A 12,533-nucleotide genomic window follows, 5' to 3' on the forward strand; every position below is an offset into this window, starting at 1 on the left:
TAACTATGTAATGTTTTTATTAAAACTTTCAACTTCCTTTTGTAAAATGTACATGAAGGTAATTTTATGTGTATTTAATTTTTCAGAGTTAAAAGGAAAATGCATTGCTAAGATGCCATGCAGATCAAAATACTGAGGTTTATTCAAATAATTTAAAATCAGTCCATAGGGGTGCCTGGGTGGCTCAGTAGGTTAAGCAGCTGCCTTCGGCTCAGGCCATCATCCTGGGGTCCTGGGATGGAGCCCCACGTCCAGCTCCCTGTTCAGCGGGGAGCCTGCTTCTTCCTCCCCTTCTGACTCTCCCCCACCCCAGCTTGTGCTCTCTCTCACTCGCGCACTTTCTCTCTCTCTCAAATAAATCAAATCTTTAAAAAAATAAAATAAATCCATAGATTTCATCTTAGAAATAATACACCCATTAATATCACGTAATGAAGAGATAAAATTCAAAGTAATTATTCTAATCAATTGAATTTTCCATGATTATCTTTCTGATAAATATTTTACAATGGTTACCTTTCTTAAAATGAAATACGAATTAGAGATGTGCAGTTCTCCTCAAAATACATTCACATCTTGAAGTAAACTAGACAGATTCCCTAATGCTATAAGAATTGTTTGAACTTTACATGTTTAGAAATGAAGTCTTGAAAGAAGCATGATCCTTATAGTACGATGCTCCTTAGGAAGAAGACAAATGCAATGACTTTCTTATCACTGCCGTCAGACTTCTACAAGATGACGAGTGAATGAGCAAATGCTTATGTCTTGTGCTAGAAAGTACCGTTAGTAATGACCACGAAAACTTTCACTTAACATAGGTTTTATGACTTGTTTGCCCATATCATTACCATTCTCTTACTAATGTTTCTCCCTGGTTTTTGCCCAAAGAAAACCCATTTTTTAAAAATCAATGCTTTTTGTTTAAACTATAAATGCACAAAACTAATCATCAATATTTTAAACCAATAATATCAGTTATGAGGTGAATTTCTATGGCTCCTTACTTTGTTCTTGCTTAGGAAAAGTGAAGATTTTTTTTTTTTTGGTAGTAATGACTAAAATATATACTCCATAAATCAACACGCTGGGATTATACTTAATGAATCAGGCTTTTAATGAATCTATCTTTCTAGATTGTCAGAGTTCAATGATTATTAATTTAGCCACTATTTATTGAATATATGCTATATCCCCAAGCATTCACAGAAGTGCTGAGAATATAATAATAAATTAATGAAAAATACTGAAAAAACAAAACCAAAAATCAGAAACAAAATGTGCCATGTGGATATGCATTTTGATATTTTATTTTTAAATAAAGAATAGCAAGGAGAAAATTATCACAATATGCTCCACTATTTTCTGTTTGGGTTCTGCCACTGCCTATGGAGAAAGCACTCACAGAACTTCAAGCCAATAACCAGTGATCGAGATCTAGATGTTCAAAAAAAAAAAAAAAAAAAAGCTGTGCAAGCCTATAGGAAATACTGTTGAAAGTATGACACTATAGCTTGTTCAGAGAAACACGATAATCAGTGATCTCTTCTGTAAAATAACAGGGGTGCTCATGTATTACTTGTAATAGGTTCTTTCTCCAAATATTAGATTACTTTACACTTTGAGAATCGAATTAATAATGAATTACTAATTTAAAGACAACATCCTTCCGCAAATAGTTCTTATAAGCCCTCAAGGTTAGAGTTACATAGAAACGAAGTGTTAAAATGCCAACGCAAATACCAAATTCCCAATTATGCATGTAGTTAACTGAAAGACCGGACTTACGAACTCATTTGTACCTTTGTCTCCTTAATAGTTCCTGATACAGAATAAGTACCCTTTTCATTTTTCAAAATTAATTATATCTTGATTGCCTAATCAATATATATCAATATATTCACATCTTAATATTTCCTCAAGATTAAGTATCCAGAAATCACTGATTAGTGTGTGTGTAGCAATCAACACTGGAGTAACTTCTCTAGAGAACCACAAAAGACAATCCAAGAGGTAAAGTAGCAGGGCCCTAAAGTGGCAAATTCTCTAGGCAACTACCTGGAAACCAAAAAGTAATCTTTACGTGTTTTCATTATAAGGGGATTATCAGAGATTTTAGAAAGGTTCACATGACTATATTTCCATCTTCATCAGAAGTAGGCATCCCATTTTATCTTTTCCTGTTAGAGTGATAAAGCTGTTTTATTTTGTCCTTTTTGGCAGAGAGAGTAACTTCTTGATGGAAGGCTCAGCTGTGTATTGATTTTTCTATTGCCCAGGATCTTGGGAATTCCAGTCTTTCCAAGTATAAATGGTTAAACATTACCCAGGCAGCAGTTTATGAAAGATTCTTAATAAGCCAATTAATACACATTATCTCTCAGGTAAGACGTCAAGGTTAGAAAGAAAATTGAGATAAAATTTAATTAATTGTCTTGTTTCTAAAATAAATTTGACATCCAGGTACAAGAACTGGGGGGATATTATTTCTATTACCTATTAATGTCATTACTCTTAGACTCACCTTTATTACCTTCAATAATCAAAAGTTAATCATTGGTTTTAATATTTACACTAATTACTGATTTTTTGTATAATAAACAAGAAATAACCTAACTCTAAATTTAGTTACCAGGGTGGATCTTTCCACATTGCAATCCACATCAGTATGAATTAATCATAACACTTTAAAATACAGATTGTTCTCTTTTAGATATCTTTTGGTTAATAACTTCACAAAGCCCATTTCCTCAAATGCATCAGCATACTGTCTTCCTGAGTGTCTTGAAACGGTAATTGTTCAGTGACCTACAAGTATGTTGCTCTTTAATATCTTTGCAATAATATTTTGGAAATGAATGAATAATAAGTAGAAAATGTGAGGTGATTATTCGTCTATGCCATGGTACTCAAGATTTAAGATTTATTGTACTACTGTGTTTTATCCTGGGTCTCACATTTATAGTGATGCAAGTTAAACCTCGAAAGAACTTGCAGAAAAAAAAGACAGATCTTTAGAATGTAGAAAGTATATTAAGGTAATATATTGCTTGAATTGGGATGATGGGGTGGGAAAAATAATAATCTATGTTATTTCTATATTTATTTACCAGATTAACTGTGTTATTAATAGGAAGTGAAGAATTGTTGCCAGATGTGACAAGGAGATTAGGAGGATTCATTTCTTCCTAGTACTATTTTTCTTTCTTTTCAATTTATTTCTTTTGTTTTGTTTCATAGTAATACTTTACAGAGCCACTTTCCTGTTAAGAAATTTCTACCTTATCTCTAAAATCATAATAAAACACCACATTCATGTACAACTTAGAGAGCCATGAAAGTTACATACTAATATGTAAGTGCATTAATCGGCATAGAAACAAGCTCTTCAAATCTCTTCATTCCTGAGAATACGATCAACTGCAAACTATAAGAATGAAGTAGAAAGAAAACCATTAATATTTCTATTGAACTAAGTGTTTAGATTGTTTAAATGTTTAAAAAAGACATTTCTTTAGTTAAGTTCCCAAGGAAATATTATATGCAGTTCTCTCAAAAACAGAGAGAGAGAAATTAAAAAAAAAAACAAAAACATGGAGAGAGAAGAAGAGGGTGAGGTAGGGAGAAGAGAAGAGAATGAATTAGTTAATGCCTCACTTCGAAGGATTATGATTTCATTGCGGGTATAATTAGAGACCGAAAAACAAACACATTACATTGTGGACCCTCTGTTTTTCTAAGAGGATAATAATCAAGGGAGCAATCAGAGTATGGTGAAAATGGGGAAAAGATGTTGGCGACAAACCACAGAAATAATGCGTCAGACATGTCACAGATGAAGAAAGCAAACCAGGAAGACATTTTAGATAGGGCAAGTACACCTGAAATGGTATAAGGAAAGGTTTCTCTAGATTGCATTGGACAAGTCATGCTGTGAGATAATGTCATTACCTAATTTGGGGAGATGGTTAATGGAGTAGAACTTGGTAGTTATGAAAGAAGTTTAATTGAATTAAACAGAATATGTGAATCCATACAAACACCTTGAAAACAGGAGTGAAATGGTAAATAATGCAGTGGGGAAATTATTCAGTTTTGGAATATGGCAAAGAGATCACAAGGGGATAAAATAAATATGTGTATGACTGAAATTAAATGTTTAGTTGGACCTATTTGAATTAGAGTTGAAAAATGTGCAGTATCTAAAAATAAATGACCAAATAGGATTGTGGCATCACCAATCGGTGACTAGTTTTTATAAGGTTAAGCATCATTCTAAGTTGATTGATTCATATTAGGGAATTTAAGTCTATTTGAATTCTGACTATGCAATTCTATAGGCTTATCCTACAGTACATTTAGCTATATGAATGGTCTTAGTGTACTTTAGATTGGGTGGCTTTCTCTGAAAACAACTGTTCTTTTTGCAAAAAAAAAAAATGTATGAGAATATGAAGACAGACTAATTTACTTAGAAATGTTATTTTAGAACATTTCTAAATATCAAATATGGGAAATATGTAAAAATATAATGTTTTCAACTAAATAATTTCCCAATGAGATAAACAAAATATAACATATATAATATAAATGATAAATGATATATAAGTGTATATATATAAATAATGCATGTAATGCATTTTACATTGTCAAATGAAATTATTACACATAAACTGTATTATACATATATAGTTAAATACTTATTGGGGTTTTTAAATCACCTTAAGGTGGCTCTCCCCACTTTTATGACTATTAATATTAATATAAAAACATATGAATACTTTAATTTTAAGATACTTTGAGTACAGTCCTCTACATAAAGACATGCTTTAAAAGTATTTATAAGAGCAACATATTTATAATCCTTCAAAAAGATTTATAAAGAAGTTATTTTCAAATTTACTTCTGTGGTATAATCATATTTATGTTACAGATATTCATTTTGTAAAGTTAACTGGTTCACATATTATCCTGAGCAGACTGTACTTATTTAGGAATAATGAAAACAAGATAAGACATTTGGGTAAGGTTTCCATTCATCAGTTTTCCCACTGCTTCAACTGCAGAGAGTATTATTTCTAAATAATACAAAGTGATGGAAAAATATATGAAAATATGGTACTAGACTTGGATTTTAAGGAGAGTTTGAATAAAGCATTAATTATCCTGATTTGTTGATGCCTGCCATTTATAACACTATTTACAAGCACAATGAGCATCTTTAAACTAATGTTGATTTTTCCCATCTGCATCAGAACAGTGTTTGGTCCTCCCAAATGCTAATTATTGAGAGACATAAAGATGTTTATGGTTATAATAAAGCCATTAATATAATTCACAAGGTTTTCTATAGTAGATTGTCTACAAATAATATTGACTCTATTAATTTCCAGGGCCATTGAATACAAGTGATTATGGAGGAATTGCCCTGTCACGGCCATGAATAAATCATGTTCTTTGCTCCACTGGACAACACCTCTTAAAATTATATTGGAATCTATAAATATGATCTGGACAAAGGATGGAAGCATTTATGGTAGGGTAATGACAGAATGATTGTAAAGCAAAAATAACTGAACTGGAAGTTAAGAGATCTGTGGCCTAACTGAACTTTGACTAGCTGTGTATTTGTGGAGTTGCACCAATTACTTCTTTTCCTCTTTTGTAACACTAAGGGATATACCGGAGTTTTCTAATGGCTTTTCCAGCTTAATTTGTGGTTTTAAAATTATATACTGTAGGAAAATGTAAGATTATTGATTAACTCAATTAATTGTACATTAATTTGCAAAGACCTAATCATTTTAAACTGTGAAAGTTAATTTTGTGGAAAAAAAATAATCTAGTAGTTTATTAGGACCTACACTGGGGTTTTTAATATGGAAAATTTACCTTTGAGTTTCCAGTTTTACCTACATGATATTATATGACCTAGTTTGGTTGTTTTTTGACCTAGATAGTTATTAATATGCTTCATCTTGCGGGTATTTAACTCCTGGATGAAAGCAGACTTGCTGAAAGGTTAAACAAAATTTGTTTACAAGAAAATAATACGTGGAATGTGGTCATCATGAATATTTATGACAGTGTGACTGAGATTTATAGTCCCTACAGAAAGATTTTATTTCAAAATATTATGTACAGAGAGAGTAGAGATAATGCACAGAAGACTAAAATTTTTTACATTTTTTTGGAATGTGATAAATAGGATTTTTTTGTTGTTGCTTAAAATTGCATTGAAAGATTATAATAAATGCCATATTTCCTTAAATTTAATTTTGATCTTTTATTTTGTACTTCCATATATAAAAATTGATATTGCTACTTGTCTATCATGTATCTATTATAAACATATATACATACCTATAAGTATCAATTTAGTTTGAAATTTTTTTTTTTTTAATTCAAGACCCTGAGATCAAGAGTTCAATGGTCAATGGACTGGGCCACCCAGGTGCCCCAGTTTGAATTTTTCTTAATGATTCTTAGGTCTTTATCTTCCCTGCACAAGAATTGTTTTCCCATATTTATGTAATATTTGTGTGAATTTCTCATATCAAGCTTCAAAATACATACTAAAATCTATATCCTATTAGGCAGTATATAATTTTTGTGTCAAAAAATTCGTAAAGCTCCTGAGTCATATATATCTAAATTTTAATCTGATTATTACTACTTCTTAACTATATGACCAAAGACAAATCTCCGAACTGCCAAATTTCAAGCCTCTCACCAATAACATATAGATTATCAGAGTACAAAATGCATACAGTTTTTGTGAGGACAAAATAAATTCATAGTAAGCACTTAAAGTTATCTTGGGTCATGAGACTGAATATGCAAATAGGCAACAGGCCAGAACTCTGACCCACGACCTGCAGCCACCTGCCCCGTGACCAACCCCATTATCTACAAAAACCAGTCCAGGCTGCGGGCCTGCTGTAAGTCAGAACAAATCAGAACAGAAGGAAGCCCAATTGCTAGCTTGTAACAGTCTAGTAAGCTAGCAATAACTTGTGTAACAATCGGCCTAAAATGTCCAGGACTTGATTAATAACCAACAGCTTTTTTGATTTTTGTTCCCCCTTCCAACTTACACTCAACCAGGGAAAGCCAAATATGCACTCCTCACTGATCACACGGGATACCTTGCTTCTAGTTAGCCTGCCTCCAGCTTCCCCATGCCAACGGCCTCTAAACAGGACACACCTCAAGTCTTCCCTTTGTTCCACTATAAAGGCTTCCCATTCCCCTGCCTGCCTTTGAGTTTCTGACGAAATCCAAGGGACACTTATAGCAAGCTGTAAGTGAATCTCCTTTGCTCTTCTCATTTAATCTTTGTTTTTGCTTTGTATAAGAGACATTAAAAATCTTAACATCATTGTGCATTACACCGTATATAACAATATATACACTGAATATACCTTTGGACGGCATTATTAGATACACATAATTTCATAATTTTGCACCCATTGGCTTCTACAATAACAAATAGCTTATATAATAAACTGGATCAAAGAGTGGACGGACTCTTCTAATATATGAAAACACAGTACTTCAATTAATCACCCAGATTGTACTGCAATCTGAATTATACTCAGAAGCTCTGATCAGTGCTCTGGCCAGTATAATACAATTAACAAGTGACCTTTGATTGGCTTACAGATGAGATAGAAGCTAATACCACAGAAATGTCAGCATGATTTTCATGTCGCTGACGCTTATTCATTCATTCATTCACTCACTCAGTAATATTTTTGAATGGCTGCTAGGTATGCGATAGACACTTTGGTATCAATACAAAGTTCAATGCTATCATATAGTTTACCCATGATGAGAGGGATACAGACACCAAATAATAATAATAAAAACAATTTTAAAAATTATATACTATAGCATATTAAGATGGGGTATGTTCTACAGATAAGAAGGTACTTCAGGGTGAGGGGAATGGATTATCCTTGGGAAAGGAGCCAACACTTAACCTAGAACACGCAGGGTAGGTTTCAGGGAGAAGATGGTGTTTCAGCAATTACTGGATGAAGGGACAGAGCTAGCAGGTGTCTGGTGGGAAAGTGCTTCAGAAAGAGGAGGCAGTGATTACAGAGGAGATACGGGCTGGCCAGAAGGGGGCAAAAGAGCATACTGGGGCCCAGAGTGGCTGGACTGGGGTGAGTATAGTAGCCCCGGACATCTGAAGAGGAAGCAGAATGAGGTGGGGAAGGTAGAACATGTAGGGTTTGTGGGGCGCTGAGAAATCTGTGGCCTTTATTCTGAAGGATGTGGGAAACCACTGCAAGATTTTGAGCAGAGGAGTAATACAATAAGATTTACATTTTTAAATGACCATTGGAATATAGGAAGAATATGTGAACAACAGATGTTAGGCATCAAATTTAGAAACAACGAGTCAAGACAGAAATCTACTGCGCTAATCCTGACTGGAGAGAGAGGTGGCTAGGACCAGGGTGCCAGCACTGAAGCTGATAAAAGCAATTAGATTCTCAGAGAAGGCTGAAGACAGCAAGCAGTATTTGCTAATAGATGAGATGTGTGGTGAGAGAGGAAATAAGGAACCAAGGATAAGACGAAGAATTTTTGCCTGACAAACCAGAACTTCAGATTAAAAAAAAAAAAAAATGCTACTGCCTGTATGTTCGAGAAGAAAATAAGATCAGGAATTCTTCTTCTTATATTCTCAGTGATTTTTGTTTCTGGACAATCTCCCTCTTTTATCCCTGACTTTTATTATCAATATGCTTATCTGTTTAAGTAACCTTAAGACATTTGTAAACATAAAATAATTGTTGCTTTGAAAAAACTTGTAAGCTTTGGCTAAATGTAATTTGAATTTCTACTATGATTCCAAATTAGTCATTTTACATTAAAAAAAAAAAAGATGAAACCAAAACAAGACTAGGTTCTTTTGTCTATATAATCCTATACAGTCCTCCCTTCAGCTGGGGAGGCGGGTGTGATTTGGAGGGGGCTGAATTTCTCCTCCAATCTGTCTCTCTGAATTCTGCTGGGGTGCAGTGCTCACACTAGCCTCAGAATCAAGAGAGTGAGGGATCCTCTGTCAGGTACGAGAAGACTAAGGGGGAGGCACAGAATTAACTGCTATGGCTACTAACCAGTAGAAAAGCTCTATTAAGCATCTCTGAAAGGTCAGCATAAAAATTCTCTTATATAATGTACTATGAAAATGTGTTTTTGAAAGAAATGGAGTTTTCAACTTAAACTTCATATCTTAGATTTCAACTCAGCCTCCTAAACCTGCTTCTCCTTCAGTTTTTCCCATCCACACAGTTTGGTTCAAGTCATAATCTTAAGAGTCATTGGGATCCCTCCCTAATTTTCACACTGCATATAGAATCATTAACGAATGTTAATACCAGCAATAAATAGTAATGATATTAATTAGTTATTGAGTTCTATGTGTCAGGCATTGTGTTAATAGCTTTATATTCACAATCTCATTTAATTATCTCAACAACGCTATTAGATAATTACCATTATTATTGTGAAGACACTAAAGCTTCTCGCATAATTAATTTGCCCAAGAAGATGGAATTTAGAAAACAGAAATGCAGGATATCTGACTTTGCTACATTATATGCTCTTCTTAAATTGTGTCAATCCTCTCACCTATATATGTATATATATATATATTTTTTTACTGTTGTCTACTTGTCTCTGTCCCCACTGCCACAACCCTAATTCATATCTTTTCTTTCTTAGGCTAAGGCAGTGGTCTTATCAACTGTCTCCCTCCACTGTTCTCGCTCCATCATGCATTTTCCACACGGCAGTGGGAGACAGCTTTCAAAATGGGAAATAAAATCATATTTATCCTCTTGCATTAAAGTCACTCATGTCCTTAGTCTTGACGTAAAAGAATAAGCCCCTATCGGGACAGGCATATGTTGGGTCCTTACCTTACGCCTGTGTACTAGCCGTGCCCATCTCATAGCTCAAATTCTTAGCATCTTCAGAGGTAATGAAGGATCTAGGTCATTTGAAAAAAAAAAAATTATGAGATTAAAATTTAAGAAAGACCTTTTAATAATTTAAAATTGAAATAACTGCTAAGTAGAGTGCTTTTGACAATCTCTTTATTTTCTACCAGTGGTTAAATATGCGAGGAAAGCAAAACTGTCATGAGAACATATTTTGTAAAAATAGAATCAGTGAATGAGAATTTTGCTGCGTTATATCAAGGGTAATTTCAGTAGACTATATTAACCTGTTGAGCAAATATATACTCGCCACTGGATCAGCAAATTGTCTTTCCCTGTAGAAAACCAGACACCTTTGAAGGATTTTCACTCTTTAACACTTCCATTTCTTACCTCCACACTGGCTATCATAATTATGTTAACACTCTAAAATTTAGGTGGAAAAATACAATTCATTCAAGTTTATTTTTATAATCTATAATAATTTAATGGGCCTGAATCTCTGATTTAATCCTGAAGTCACCAGGATTTGAATGTGACTTTCACTGAAATTCCTTAAACACCTATTTATAGATTATTATTTGGTGTAGCTCACCTGAATCTATTTTGATTTCATTCTTGCATTTAATTACTAAATAAATACACACATGCCAAACAAAACCTCCTGTCTTTACAGGATTTGTATTCTTTTGAAGGAAGACAAATATTAAACAATAAACAATAATTAAAAGAAGTAAATTTAGACAGTCTGTTAAGAACATGAAAATGGGAATAGAATTTTTTAAATAGAATAAAGTAAAGAGGAGTGAGAGTATTTGGCAATTTTGCTATTTCAAACAGAGTAGTGAGAGTAAGCCTAATTGAGAATATGACATTTGGAGGTGGTAAAAAAATTTAGATGTGTGGAAATCTGGATGAATAGCATTTCAGGCTGAGGAACCAGGCATTGCAAAATCTCTCTGGCAAGAGTGGCTCATGTAGGTAGGGCAGAGGGGGTGAAAGAGAGGATAGGAGAATTAATGGCAAGGATAGAAAGCCTTGTAGGCCATTGTAAGGACTTAGACTTTTATTCTGAGTGAAATAGGGAGGCACTATAGAATTTATAGTGAAGAAATGACTTGTTCTGGCTTATATTTCTTCAGTATCACTCTAGCTACTATGTTGAATATAACATATGGGGGTGAGTGTGGAAGGAGGAGATCACTGAGGAAGTCATTGCTACAATGCAGAGGAGACATGATATTGACTTGATCTGAAAGTGTTGTCGAAGTGGTAAGAAGGGGTTAGAGTCTGTATATATTTTTAGACAGACCCAATAATAATTAATGACGGATTGGATATGGAGCAAGAGATAAAGATGGTTATTGAAGATTACTTCAGCATTTTTCCCTGTACAATGGAAGAATGGGTTGTCATCAACTGAGATGGGAAAATATTAGATGAACCGATTCTTGGTGGGGGGAGTGTTGGGAGTTCATTTATGGACATGTTAAGGTAGAGCTATCTGTCAGACCTTCAAGTCTGGAAGTGGAATAAATAGTTGAATATGTGACTCAGGAGGTCAGGGAGAGATTTTTTTTACTTCCTTTGTATATCGGCATTATTTACAGGCATGAGAGCAGAAGAAATCACTAAGGAACTGAATGTAAGTAGAAGAGAAGAGGTCCAAGAACTAAACCCTAAAATATTCCCAAATTAGGAGGTTATGAGGAAAAAAAAAAAAAAAGGAAGGAAAGAAAACTGAGAGACAGAGCCAAGTAAGAGAGATAAAAAATGAACTGACCCATTTACATGGAAATATAGGCTTTATTGCTAACTTTGACAAGTGGAATAATTTTTGAATTGTCTTCTCTTTAGATAGAATTAATTTTAGCAATTTCCTTTTCCTTTTTCATTTTTAAAATATATTTATTTATTTTTATTTTAAAGAGAGAGAGAGAGTACAAGCTAGGAGAGGGGCAGAGGAAGAGATCCCAAGCAGATGCTCTGCTGAGGGCACAGCCCAACACTGCTCAATCCCAGGACCCCAAAATAATAATTTCAGCCGAAACCAAGAGTCAGTGCTTAACCAACTGACTCACCCAGGTGCCCCTTCATTTTCTTTTTCCATCTAACTGCATATTTAATACTAGTTTCCTCACTAGACATCAAGAGTATGATAAATTTGGATGGAATTTCTATACTATAGCATATTTCAATTGGGCAACTGGTCACCAAGAATACACACTTCTAAGCCTTGCTTTCACTATATTAGACTCTGTAGCCAAAGGGATTTATGACTCAGATGTAAGTAGAAGAGTTTTGTGTAATGTTTATCTTTCTCTTTCTCTGTTGTCTCCCTCCTGGTGGTTGAAATATGGATGTAATGGTAAAAACACCCATCATCAAGATCATTCACAGAGAAAGAATAAGAAGGAGGAATAAGAGGGATTACCCAACACCATTAACATCAAAAAGGGCCCTGTCACCTACTCATATTTTTGCTTGAGGAAAATAAATTCTATGTCATTTAAATCATTGTTTTTATTCTAATTATCATTTTCTTCACTCAAAACTTAAATAATATGGGGTCAA

The 12,533-nt window shown here is 33.9% G+C and overlaps 1 long non-coding RNA gene across 2 annotated transcripts in view; it reads right to left on the minus strand.

The window, feature by feature from the left end:
* LOC123801085 (uncharacterized) overlaps window positions 1–12,533 on the minus strand; it is a 424,009-nt gene that overhangs the window by 226,747 nt on the left and 184,729 nt on the right. For both annotated transcript variants that reach the window (XR_015725929.1, XR_015725930.1), the window contains exon 5: window positions 9,939–10,009. This is a non-coding gene — a long non-coding RNA (uncharacterized LOC123801085). The remainder of the gene's footprint in view (window positions 1–9,938; window positions 10,010–12,533) is intronic.

This window comes from Ursus americanus, chromosome 10, assembly GCF_024610735.1.
Source record: "Ursus americanus isolate L20-20 chromosome 10, mUrsAme1.1.p, whole genome shotgun sequence".
Lineage (NCBI taxonomy): Eukaryota > Metazoa > Chordata > Mammalia > Carnivora > Ursidae > Ursus > Ursus americanus.